Genomic DNA, 12,352 nt, shown 5'->3' with positions numbered 1-12,352 from the left:
GTGTTAGTTTCTACTTTATAACAAAGTGAATCAGCTATACATATACATATATCCCCATATCTCCTCCCTCTTGCATCTCCCTCCCACCCTCCCTATCCCACCTCTCTAGGTGGTCACAAAGCCCCGAGCTGATCTCCCTGTGCTATGCAGCTGCTTCCCACTAGCTATCTATTTTACATTTGGTATTATATATAAGTCCATGCCACTCTCTCACTTCATCCCAGCTTACCCTTCCCCTTCCCTCTACCATCTTTTTAAAAGTGCAATTTCAGGAAGGTAAAACCAAAGGGAGGGTAGATAATTTAGAACTTGACTTGTCAAGGACAAATAGAAATCTTAAGTGTCTTTATAAATATTAGTAAAAAGGGTGGACTTCCCTGGTGGTGCAGTGGTTAGGAGTCTGCCCGCCAATGCAGGGGACACGGATTCTAGCCTTGGTCCAGGAGGATCCCACATGCTGCAGAGCAACTAAGCCTGTGCGCCACAACTACTGAGCCTGCTCTCTAGAGCCCGCAACCCACAACTACTGAAGCCCACACGCCTAGAGCCAGTGCTCCGCAATGGGAGAGGCCACCACAGTGAGAAGCCCGTGCACCGCAACGAGGTGTAGCCCCCGCTCGCTGAAACTGGAGGGAGCCCGCATGCAGCAGCGGGGACCCAACACAGCCAAAAATAAATTTAAAAAAAAAAGGATTTAGCCACCTAATCAGATAACCTTGATTTGTTCCATTTGCCAGAAACACAATTTGAATCCAACCTCTTTTGTAACTGATGGGTATTATGTTAAAATTATTTTAACTGATTCATAGCTGAAATTTTGGAATGGGAACTATGGGGTCTCTGCATTTGTGTGTTTGTATGTATCTATATATGTGTGTTGTAAATGTGTGGTATTGCCAAAATTAATTTGTAAAAGAGCTCTAGTTAATTGGCTTAAGGTGCACTTATGAAACCGTGCACCTCAGATTGGGACTTGAACCCACGTGCCAGGACTGGAACCCGGCCAAAACCCAGTCTTCCAACTGAGTTCACACACCTGGTTTCAGGACTTAATGAAGCTCAGGTTCTTGATGTCTCATCACAGAAAGAATTCAGTGAGAGACAAAGTGATAGGTAAGAAGTGGATTTATCTAGAGAGAAACACACTCCACAGACAGAGTGTGGGTCATCTCAGAAGGTGAGAAAGGCGCCAGGGTATGGGGTTGTCAGTTTTTATACGAGTGGGTAATTTCATAGGCTAATGAGTGGCAGGAGTATGCCAGCTACTTTAGGAAGGAGCAGGGATTTCCAGGAATTGGGCCACCGCCCACTTTTTGATCCTTATGGTAGGTCTTGGAAATGTCATGGTGCCTGTGGGTGTGTCATTTAGCTTGTGAGGGTATCCTGAGGCTCAAGGTCTAGTGGAAGTCAACTTGTCTGCCATCTTGGACCCATTTGGTTCTAATCAGTTTATGTCATATCCTCTAGCTATGTCATTCTTTCAAATGTTGTGCCCTGCCTCCTTCCCTCCTGTTTCATTTATGTAAGTACTCAGAAATATAAAGGAAACTGTCCAGAATGAATTTCAGGTTCATATAATCTGGGAAATATTCAGCATTGAATTAATATCTGGTATTAAAGTTAGTTTAAGATTGTTGTTTTAGTTAATGCAGACATGTCTTTAGAGCCATCAACATTAAGCATAATACTTTTATTATACTTAGGTTTATTAGAAATCAAATAAGATCTTATTATTCCTGTTATAAGGTTTGTCAGCAAGGAAAATAACTTGATATGATGAAACTTTTAAGTAAATAAAATAGAGGTAAATGAGAAGAGCTTTTTGGCAAACTCTTTAGGAATAATTATGTTTTGGGAATGTCCATCTAAAATAGTATCTGCAGATTTTGGTAACCTGAAACTTTGGAGTTGTGCTAAGTTAAGTTAAGCTTTCTGAGAGGCTGTTCCTGGGTTATAATCCTCAATTTGGCTCAAATAATATTTTCCATTTTTTTTCTTAGATTGACTAATTTTTTCATTGACAGTAGAAAACAAAACCTCAAAGACAATTAACTGGACTAGAATAATGGGTACACTATAGTTTTCTACTGAAAATTTTTTATAGGCATCCCATTTTAATCAAAGATAATTACAGTGAAACTAATTTATAAAATAAATAAGTCTAGTCTTATTAAAGTTGGATTATTAACATAAATGTAGTAAGAATAGTAATTACATGCATAGTTTTAAATATGACATTTCGGGGCTACAGCTTTCATAATATCCAAAGGGCTTTATTGGCTCCATAGAGTCAACCTTAAAAAGTTCTTTAAAACTGTCTGGTAATAAGGGAAGAAATGGAATATTTCCTGCCATATCAGTAAACAAAGGATGTCACGGTCATCAGCAATTGCAGCCCTCCAACGGGAACCCTGAGGAAACTCAGGATATGAAAACACAGGATACTGGCCCCAGATAGCTGAGGTGAATATCAAAGGAATGATTTCAGTGAGCCCAGATTCTTGCATCTTCCCATACATAGAAAAGCGCTAAATTCCTTAACTTAGGATATGTGGTTTTCTTTAATTTACAATAATCTTTTGATGTTCCCCACGACCTGCCCTTTGTTGCAAAACTTCTAAATAACCTGGCTCCCACCCTTACTCCTCGGAGCAGTGCTCTCAGGGTTACTTGAGAGACTGCCCCCTGGGCTTAAGTCCTAAACATTTCTGCCAAATAAAACATAACTCAACTTTTAGGTTGTGAATAATTTTTTGGTTGTGAATAATTTTTTAAGTCCACAAAGGAATCTCATATTAGACCTTTAAAGTCTCTTTAGGTTAAGAAGCTAAGTCAAGGACTTGTCTAATTGTGTCCTATTACAAGGAGAACAGATTTTTATTGTTTATATAAATACTTGTGTTGCCATGAAAAATGAGAATATTTAACAAGAGCTTCTGAATTCTGGAGGGATCAGATAGGGAGAAAAAGATAAATGTTTCAACTTTGTTTACAAAAGTATACTTTATTAAATCGCTGTAAGTTATAGGTAGCTTAAGAGACAGGAGAAGAGGTCCTTTAAATCTGGAAAAAAAAACATGAAAGAACCAGCAACGTTTAAATTAAATCATAAAAGTGATAATCATCTTCATGAGTTCATTCAGTCTCCTGTTAATTCTTGTTTTGCTTCATCTTGGGTTAGCAGCTTCATCAATCAACCAGTTTTCATTAGAGTTTTATAAAGTCTTACCCAGTTCAGTGTTACGATCTTAAAGTTATCAGAAACGTATACTTTAGAGTACTTGTTTAGGACTCGGCGCTTTCACTGCCTGGGCCCGGGGTTCAATCCCTGGTCGAGGAATTAAGATTCTGAAAGCCACCCAGCGTTGCCAAAAACAAGACGGGGGTGGATTCCCTGGTGGTCCAGTCGTTAGAGTACTTGTCAGGGTCCTTTCCATGAATCTCTTTGAAGATGAAGCATTTTTGCCTATAGTTGACTGTAAGTGCATTCAGAGAAGAATAGAGAATAAAAAACAACTGTGAGTGACGAAAGACTTAAAAACAGCCATGGTTAAAATTCACCAAAAAATTGATGCAATTGAGAGGCAAATTGTTTTTTGGTTTTTTTTTGCGGTACACGGGCCTCTCACTGCCGTGGCCTCTCCCGTCGTGGAGCACAGGCTCTGGACGCGCAGGGCCAGCGGCCATGGCTCACGGGCCCAGCCGCTCCGCGGCCTGTGGGATCCTCCCGGACCAGGGCACGAACCCGTGTCCCCTGCATCAGCAGGCGGACCCTCAACCACTGCGCCACCAGGGAAGCCCACAAATTGTTATTTTTGTGATGTATAATACTATAAAATAATAACGGAAATTATGACTGATAACATTACAGCAGGACATAGATTTTTAGGAATTTCATATAATTTCTGAATTACTTATATTAATAATATACAACCATGTAAATAAATATAAGAAAGTTAAACATTAGTTTTTATTTATGTTTCCCATGTAACTTAACATATCAAATAAGCCTAATAAATTAACATTTCTCTGTTATAAGGAGAGAGAGCAACTCTTTTGAAGTCTTCCAGGCACCCTCTGGAAAATTCCTAAGTTAGTTTGAGGTCAAAAAGACTTCAGTCAGAATTTGATTTTGGGAAGTGTGTCAAAAATGTCAAAATGGGACTTCCCTGGTGGCACAGTGGTTAAGAATCCACCTGCCAATGCAGGGGACACGGGTTCAAGCCCTGGTCTGCGAGGATCCCACATGCCGCGGAGCAACTAAGCCTGTGCGCCACAACTACTGAGCCTGCATTCTAGAGCCCGTGAGCCACAACTACTGAGCCTGCATGCCACAACTACTGAGCCCACGTGCCACAACTACTGAAGCCCGAGTGCCTAGAGCCTGTGCTCTGCAACAAGAGAAGCCGCCACAATGAGAAGCCCAAGCACCGCAACGAAGAGCAGCTCCCTCTCGCCACAACTAGAGAAAGCCTGTGCACAGCAACGAAGACCCAATGCAGCCAAAAATAAAAATAAATAAGTAAATAAATTTTAAAAATAAAATAAAATAACTTTAAAAAAAAAGGTCAAAATGTTTAAGACACTTGATCAAATAGGATCACAGGTCACTGTGAAAAAACACTTATTCATTCAACCAAGGTGACAAAAGATTTCAAAGGCAAATACAGAAAGTTATATACAACTGACCCTTGAACAACATAGAAACACAACCCTCCATGCAGTGAAAAATCCACATGTAACTTTACAGTTGGCCCTCCAAATCTGAGGTTCTGTATCCTTGGATCCAACCCTGGAATCGTGTAGTACCTATCTACTGAAAAAAATGTGAGTATAAGTGGACCCATGCAGTTCAAATCCATGTCGTTCAAAGGTCAACTGTAGTTGTAAAATACCCTAGCTTTTTTAACAGAGAAGACTCAGTTTTCTTAAGTAATCAGACTTGATAAAGACAACATGAAGCACAGGAAATTATTTTCATAAACAACAGAATCTTTGTTTTCTAGGCAGACTACTTGAAAAGTAAAGAAAAACCTTTCAGAGTCTTACCAAGAGCAGACTAAGAGTCTAATAAAACTTTGTCCTTTTAGCAGATGAAAGAACATTGTTTTAGTTTTACATAAGTACACTATTTATTAAAGGTTATTTTTTAAAAACCTTATAATATATCTATTCAATTTTAGCCAGATTTGTCCTCACACATAAAATTTATTTTCCATAAACCTCCTGAAATGTTCTATATCCATTTAGGTTTTGTCTTATTTTTTTTTTTCTTTTCTTATTCTGGAACAACCAGTCATTTTTTTTTAGACAACATTGCTCTCTTTTCCCTTAAAATCTTATATTCCTTGTATACTCTTCATATAAAAATATATCCCATTTTCTTCCCATATGTTGTATGCAGAGTTGTTTCCCTTTGCTAAGTTTAACTATTACTAATCTTTACTTCCCAGTGAAAACTAGGAAGCAGGCAGTTGTGAACTGTTTATCACATATTAACATTCTGTAGTAAATTAGCAAATATATAAATACAATCATTCCTCCATGTCTTCGGGGGATTGGTTCCAGGACCCCCGTGGATACCAAAATCAGCAGATGCTCAAGTCCCTTATATAAAATGATGTATATTTGCATGTAACCTACACACATTCTCCTGTATACCTTAAATCATCTCTAGACTACCTATGATACCTAATACAATGTAAATGCCATGTAAATTGTTGCCAACATGTGGTAAAATCAAGTTTTGCTTTTTGGAACTTTCTGGAATTTTTTTCTGAATATTTTCAATCCACAGTTAGTTGAATCCATGGATGCAGAACCCAAGGATACATGGTGCCAACTGTACATAAATAATTTATAGTTTTTAGAAACATGTTTTTCATAGCATACTTTTTTTAATGCGGCAAATGACATATTTATTAACAGACCCAGATATCCATTGTCTCTCTATAAAAATTAAAAAGCCAAAAGTAGATAAACTTATCTTTATGTTTAGTGATCAATATCTCAGTATACTATCTTATTTGGATATGACCTAGATATTCAAAGTATATCCATTATTTAGTTAAACTTAGTATAAACTTTTTCTTAACAGTTATGCTTAGATTAGACATCAAACAGCTAACCATCATCTTAAGTTATTTTTCTGGCTGACAATTTTGTAATATAGAGATAGCATGAGGTAATTTGACTAGTAAACCCAGGAAGAAAAAGTTGTATGTTTATGCTATACTTAATGCTGACAATTCTGAAAACATGACTGTTTTATTAAACTAACAAACTTAAACTAGTTTTTATTTATCCAAGATTATCCCAGATCATGTGAACTTAAAAAATATTTGAGTTAGATTCTATATTTCTGTTTTTTACGAATACTTTATACAAGCACTTAGTCTTCTTTTAGCCAATTAAATAGAACGCTTTTAAAATTATCACATATACATAATATAGATACTTACATAGGTAAACATATTGACAGACACAAACCGAGACCTTTTAGCTTTCATTTAAAAATTTTAGGGACTTCCCTGGTTGTCTAGTGGGTAATACTCCCTGCTCCCAATGCAGGGGGCCCAGGTCGATCCCTGGTCAGGGAACTAGATCCTGCAAGCATGCCGCAACGAAGATCCTGCGTGCCGCAGCTAAGACCCAGCATAGCCAAAATAAATATTAATAAAAAGTAAAAATTTTAGCCATGTCACAGGTACAATAATACAAAACCCAAAAGAAGAGCTGGATCCAAATTGTGTTCCTGGCTGCTGGACTAAGCTAAGGTTACCTGCTCAGATGACCAAAGTTTTTTGCTAAAGATTGTTGTTTGCATGCTGTAAGGATTCTTTTAGAAAAGTTAGTTTTGGAATCATTTTGTGTTTTAGAAACTTCTGCATACCAATCAAAGAATGCATTCTATTGTCTCTGAGAAGTTTGAGATCCTCTTTTCAGGTAGACTTGTCTAAGTTGAAGTTTCCCTAAAGTGGCCATTACAATTCCAAATTATCCAAAAGTTCACTCATTTTCCAAAAAGGCACAAGTTCCTGGTCCATAGTGGGTATACATATAGGAAATAGGAATTTTTGAGGACAGTGGAGCAAGAGTTTTAGACCAGGTAGAACCCATCTTTGCCTTTGGATTCCCTAAAACAAATAATCTACAGGGAGCCCTGTAATCCTACTGCTCCCTAAAACCCAGGGAATCACAGGTTTCTACCCTTACAGACAAAAGGGTGACTTACCAAGAAGCTTCAACAAACAAAATACAGGTATGCACAGTAAAGTCAGAGAGTTCAAAACGTAAAGAGCATGGAGCTGGGATCCAAGAGAAACCCTTACCCTCTGAAACCGTAGTGGAATACTTGCATGCCTCTTCCTAGCTTTCAGTAGTTTACAGCAATCTTTGGTGCCCCTTGGCTTGTAGACGCATCTCTCCAGCCCTCCATCTTCACATGGCCGTTTTGTGACACCAGTCACATTGGATCATGAGCCCATCCTACTGCAGTACGTCTTCATTTAACTTAACTAATCATATCTGCAATGACCCTACTTCCAAATAAGGTCACATTCTGAGGTTCTGAGAATTAGGACATCAACATATCTTTGTTGGGGGGACATAATTCAGCCCATATCACAAGTCTAGAGGAAGAACAGTTACTTCAAGGAGGAGGATTGGAAGACTCTGTAGGAGGATGGGCCCAAGAAAGAGGTGGTAGATGGTGGGCCCAAGCAGGTTGGGGAGAGGGAATAGCAAGCATCTCAATTTGGCTTCAGTGGACATTTGTCAGGAGGGTGGATGGAGAGGATGATGGAAGGTGGATTGTGCCAGCTCACGCAGGGCACTGGATGCCCGGGATGCTTAATGATGATGGTGTTTTATTCAGTGCTGTATGCCAGGCACTGTGTTACCTATTTAATGTTGACAGGCATTACCTATTTTATGTTAACTTATTAAATCCTCCAAAAAGTCCCATAAAGTATTGTAGAAACAAAATAATATATGTAGTTCCTCTCTTTGAAACAAGAAAGTGTGAAATCAGAAATGTGGACTTTTATTTTATTAAAACGAGAAACAGTGAAGCCCAAAAGTACTTTACTTGTTCAGGCACTGAGGCTTCCCATCGCTAACCCCATTCTTTCTGCTGCCACCCCCCACAGAAGCATGACAACCCGAACGCTTCCTTTCTGAGCCTCCTGCAGTCCTGGCCAGTGGCACTTAAGGCTCTTCCTGGAATCTTCCTCTCTGTGATACAAAAGGAATAAGAAGAACCCCCTGTCTGGTGCTTACCTACCTCCAGAAGGCTTGCAGACAGCTTATAAGAAAAATAAACCCCTATCTCAGCAGTTTTCAACATACGTTCTCCAGAACCCTGTGTGACCCAAGACCCTTTCAGATGGCTTGCAGGGTGGAAACCGTTTTCACAATAACACTAAAATGGTATTTGCCTTCACTATATTGACATTTGCCCAAATGGTACAAAAGCAACAGTGGGTAAAATCGCTGGTACAACCTAAATCAAGCCAGTGGCACCAAATTGTACTTAGTAGTAACCATATTCCTCACTTACATGCATTCACACAGTTTAAAAAAAAGTGTTTCACTTAAGAATATTCATGATGATGCTGTAAGAGTTATTAATTTATTAAATCTCAAACTCTGAGTACAAGTCTTTTGCATTCTGTACGACAAAATGGGAAGTTTGCATAAAGCACTTCTGCTGCATACCAAAATACTATGGTTTTCTTCAGGAAAAACACTGTGCGATTGTTTGGCTAGCAAGCCAAACTAGCCATTTTTTCATGGAACATCATTTCTTCCGGAAAGAACAATTGGCAGATGAACTGAATATTTAGACTTGAGCATTTGGCAGACATTTTCTCAGAAATGAATAAATGGAGCCTATCGATTCAAGAAAAACATTACTTGTTGCCTGTGATAACATTCAATCTTTCAAGCAAAAATTAAAATTTTGAAAAGCTTATACTCAGAGCCATGAGCTCAACAGGTTTTCAGTCATTAAAACACTTGAGAGCTTGGTGGTGATATTAACAAATGTGATTTGTTTCATGTTGTATAATAACTAGGTCAAAATTTGGAAGTTCTGCTTAACTCAGTGAACCAATATTTTCCAGTGGTCAATGCATAGTCATATAAATCCATGCACAGATTTTCCATGCACAGATCTGTTCAAAGTACAAGATGCTCTAATTGACTGTAGTGTAACAGAGGATAAAAACTCCATTGATAAGACTTCATATTGCACATTGCAGCTAACCTTTAAGAAGCTACCACTTATCAAGTGTTGGTGTAGTATCAAAGAAGAATATCCGCAACTATCTGAAGGCTCTAAAAATTCTCTTCCCTTTTCAAACTACAGATCTACATGAGGTTGTATTTTCTTCATATACTTCAACCAAAACAACCTATCACAGCAGATTGAATGTCAAAGTAGATATCAGAATCCAGCTATTTTTTATTAAGCCAGACATTAAAGAGATTTACAGAAAGACACACAGTGATGCTCTTCTCCAAACAAAATAATTACTGGTAAAACATCATTTTTGTAAAAAGATGTGAGTTAACATGTAATGGGTTTATTAGTGTTATTTTAATTGAATTAATACGTAAAAAAATTTAAGTTATTGTTTTAAATTTCTAATAAATAGTAAGACTTCCAACCCACATGAATGAAAGATCTTTGTCATCCTCAATAGTTTATAAGAGTATAAAGGATCCTAAGAACAGAAGTCTGAGAACATTGCTCTTGTTCAAGGTCACTGCTGGCAGGAGGTATCTGTTATGTACCACAGAAGCATTCATGTTTGTAAGTGTTGGAAATACCTTCTCTTCTGCTAATCAGAGAAGCTAAAGAATACAGATTTTTGATGATCCAGGGCAAATCTTGATGAAGTAAGCAATTCTAATCAAATTGAAGAAATAGAAAGAAGACTTAGTTTAACTATACTCTCTTGTTCCAAGGACACATTTTTCTGCTGTGATGACTTTCCCCTTCATCTGTAAAGAGATCCACGTGTTTCTGCTATTTCCACCTGTACACAAACCTTTAATGTCTGTGTGGTTGTCTAGGAATTGTGAACTGTATTTTATAGAATTATGTTAAGTTACAAAATACAACTGGTATAGACGATATTGATTGCTTTAAAACCACTTCTTAATTGCTTCAGATATCATTACACTGAGGCTGGACTTTCTGGGCTCCTGACACCATTTCCCAGGCCCCATGGGCCTGACCTTAGCACCCACCTGCTAGCAGCACTTGTGCCTCCCCGCTGCTCCCACATGGGCCTTCATGTCCACTCCAGGCCATGCTGCCCATTGAGAGCACTTTCCTCACTTCCAATGTGCTCGGTGATTCTTGGTCTTTCTATTTCAAGATAACTGTAATCTAAATAGGATTTGGAGATGGCTCAATAAAGAGAAAAAACAGGAAGAAAAGCTGTGACGCCCCAGGAGCATGGGTGCCTCATGCTCAGTGGCCAAGCAGAACTGAGGGTCCTCACACTGATTCACAGCACAGAGGGGAACCCAATGAACCAGAAGTCTCCCCACAGCCTCAGGGAACCCCCAACAGTGAGGGCCTCTTCCCCTGGGGACTCAGGCTTGGATAAGCCAATGCACCCAGTTGGGTTTCTCCACTCACATTTTCGCTTTCCGATTTCATGTTATCTTTTTTTAACTTGTCTATTTCTATTAGTTGGTTTAAATCCCTTCTGGAGCAAGGAGGGAGGGAGATGACTGGTCTGTGAGCTTGCTGGTGACTTAATAAAGAGCCGGCAGATACACACTACTGTATATAAAATAGGTAAAAACAAGGACCTACTGTATGGCACAGGGAACTATATTCAATATCTTGTAATAACCTACAAAGGAGAAGAATCTGAAAACGAATATATATATATATATATAACTGAATCATTTTTGCTGTACACTTGAAACATTGTAAATCAACTATACTCAGTTTGGGCAGGGGTGGAGAGATGTATATCCAGCTCTCACTTTTAGCGTTCACTAAGAATCCCCACTTCACCAACCTCTCAGGTCTCTGCTGAGGGCTCTTTCAGACAGACATTGGGAGAGCAGTTGGCCTGACTAGGGTGCGTGAGAACAGGAAGCTTGAATACAACAACTACAATGTTTGCTCTCACTCAGTCCTCACATCCACCTGTTGACGAGGCTCTGTGTCCGTCCAAACTCGGAGGCCTCAAGGAGCTAGCATTTGAATGAGAAAACCATAAAACTCTTAGTCCTGCTTATCTTTTTTTTTTTTTTTTTTTGCGGTACGCGGGCCTCTCACTGTTGTGGCCTCTCCCATTGCGGAGCACAGGCTCCAGACGCGCAGGCTCAGCGGCCATGGCACACGGGCCCAGCCGCTCCGAGGCATGTGGGATCTTCCCGGACCGGGGCACAAACCCATGTCCCCTGCATCGGCAGGCGGACTCTCAACCACTGTGCCACCAGGGAAGCCCCCTGCTCATCTTTTTATCAACATCCAACACTAAGCAGTCATACCCAGAAGCCAGTGACATCCACCATTAAGGAAAATTGTCTTCAAGTCTTAACTAACAAAGTCAAAGACAAAGGCAAATGTTTTTTGTAAAATCTTCTCAGCCCAACCTCTGACATGTAAGGACAACAGCGTCTGGCAGCTACCGATAGCTTCTGGTATTCTTTCTGGCCCCTCCATGGATTTTTTCTTATCTCATCCATGTGTTTCTTTAAGCTTTTACTGTAAAGAAGAAAAGGGATTTGGAAAACCACACAAGACAAATGTGCAGCTTAAGATAAACACCCCCACAGAGGCCACAACACAGCTTCGTGGCAGCCCAGGGATGCCCACCAGGCCTCTCTCCCTTTCCAGGAAGGAGACAGAAGTGTCCTGGTGTCCCGCTGGCTCAGGGACTGCTTGCAAGGGGAGGGGGTGCTCCTTCTATGCCCCCTGGGCCCTCCAGCGTGCTTGTCCTTCTTCCCACTGGCCACACTGAGAAGGGAGGATGCCATCCACTGTTAGAACAAACATGATTTGGGGGCTCAGTGCAGCCATGCAGCCAGCGCCATCCTGACACATTTGCAGAGGGTGGATCTCGGGGTCTGGTGAGAAAAAGGAGTCCAATGGCTCTTGGAGGCAGCGGGATGGCCTCAGACCAGCTTTAGAATAATGGACACTGGTAGGGCAATGGCTACACAACTAAAAATATGAGTTTCCCAACTTGCTGCCTTTAACTCGTGCAGGAATGAGAGTTACTAACCTAGTGCAGTAACCATACTCTGACAATAGTTGCCTGTAGGCTGTCTCCAGGCCCGACCTGGGTCTCTGCCAGGGCTCCCACCAGCTGGGTCC

General features: G+C 40.0%; 1 long non-coding RNA gene across 1 annotated transcript in view; it reads right to left on the bottom strand.

Moving 5' to 3' along the window:
- Positions 1-3,132: 3,132 nt before the first annotated feature.
- LOC132597507 (uncharacterized) overlaps positions 3,133-12,352 on the bottom strand; it is a 28,413-nt gene continuing 19,193 nt past the window's right edge. Inside the window, exon 3 of the long non-coding RNA XR_009564390.1 lies at positions 3,133-3,476. This is a non-coding gene — a long non-coding RNA (uncharacterized lncRNA). The remainder of the gene's footprint in view (positions 3,477-12,352) is intronic.

This window comes from Globicephala melas, chromosome 6, assembly GCF_963455315.2.
Source record: "Globicephala melas chromosome 6, mGloMel1.2, whole genome shotgun sequence".
Taxonomy (NCBI): domain Eukaryota; kingdom Metazoa; phylum Chordata; class Mammalia; order Artiodactyla; family Delphinidae; genus Globicephala; species Globicephala melas.
The sequence above is the reverse complement of the archived record's forward strand: the minus strand, read 5'-3'. Positions and strand labels throughout refer to the sequence as shown.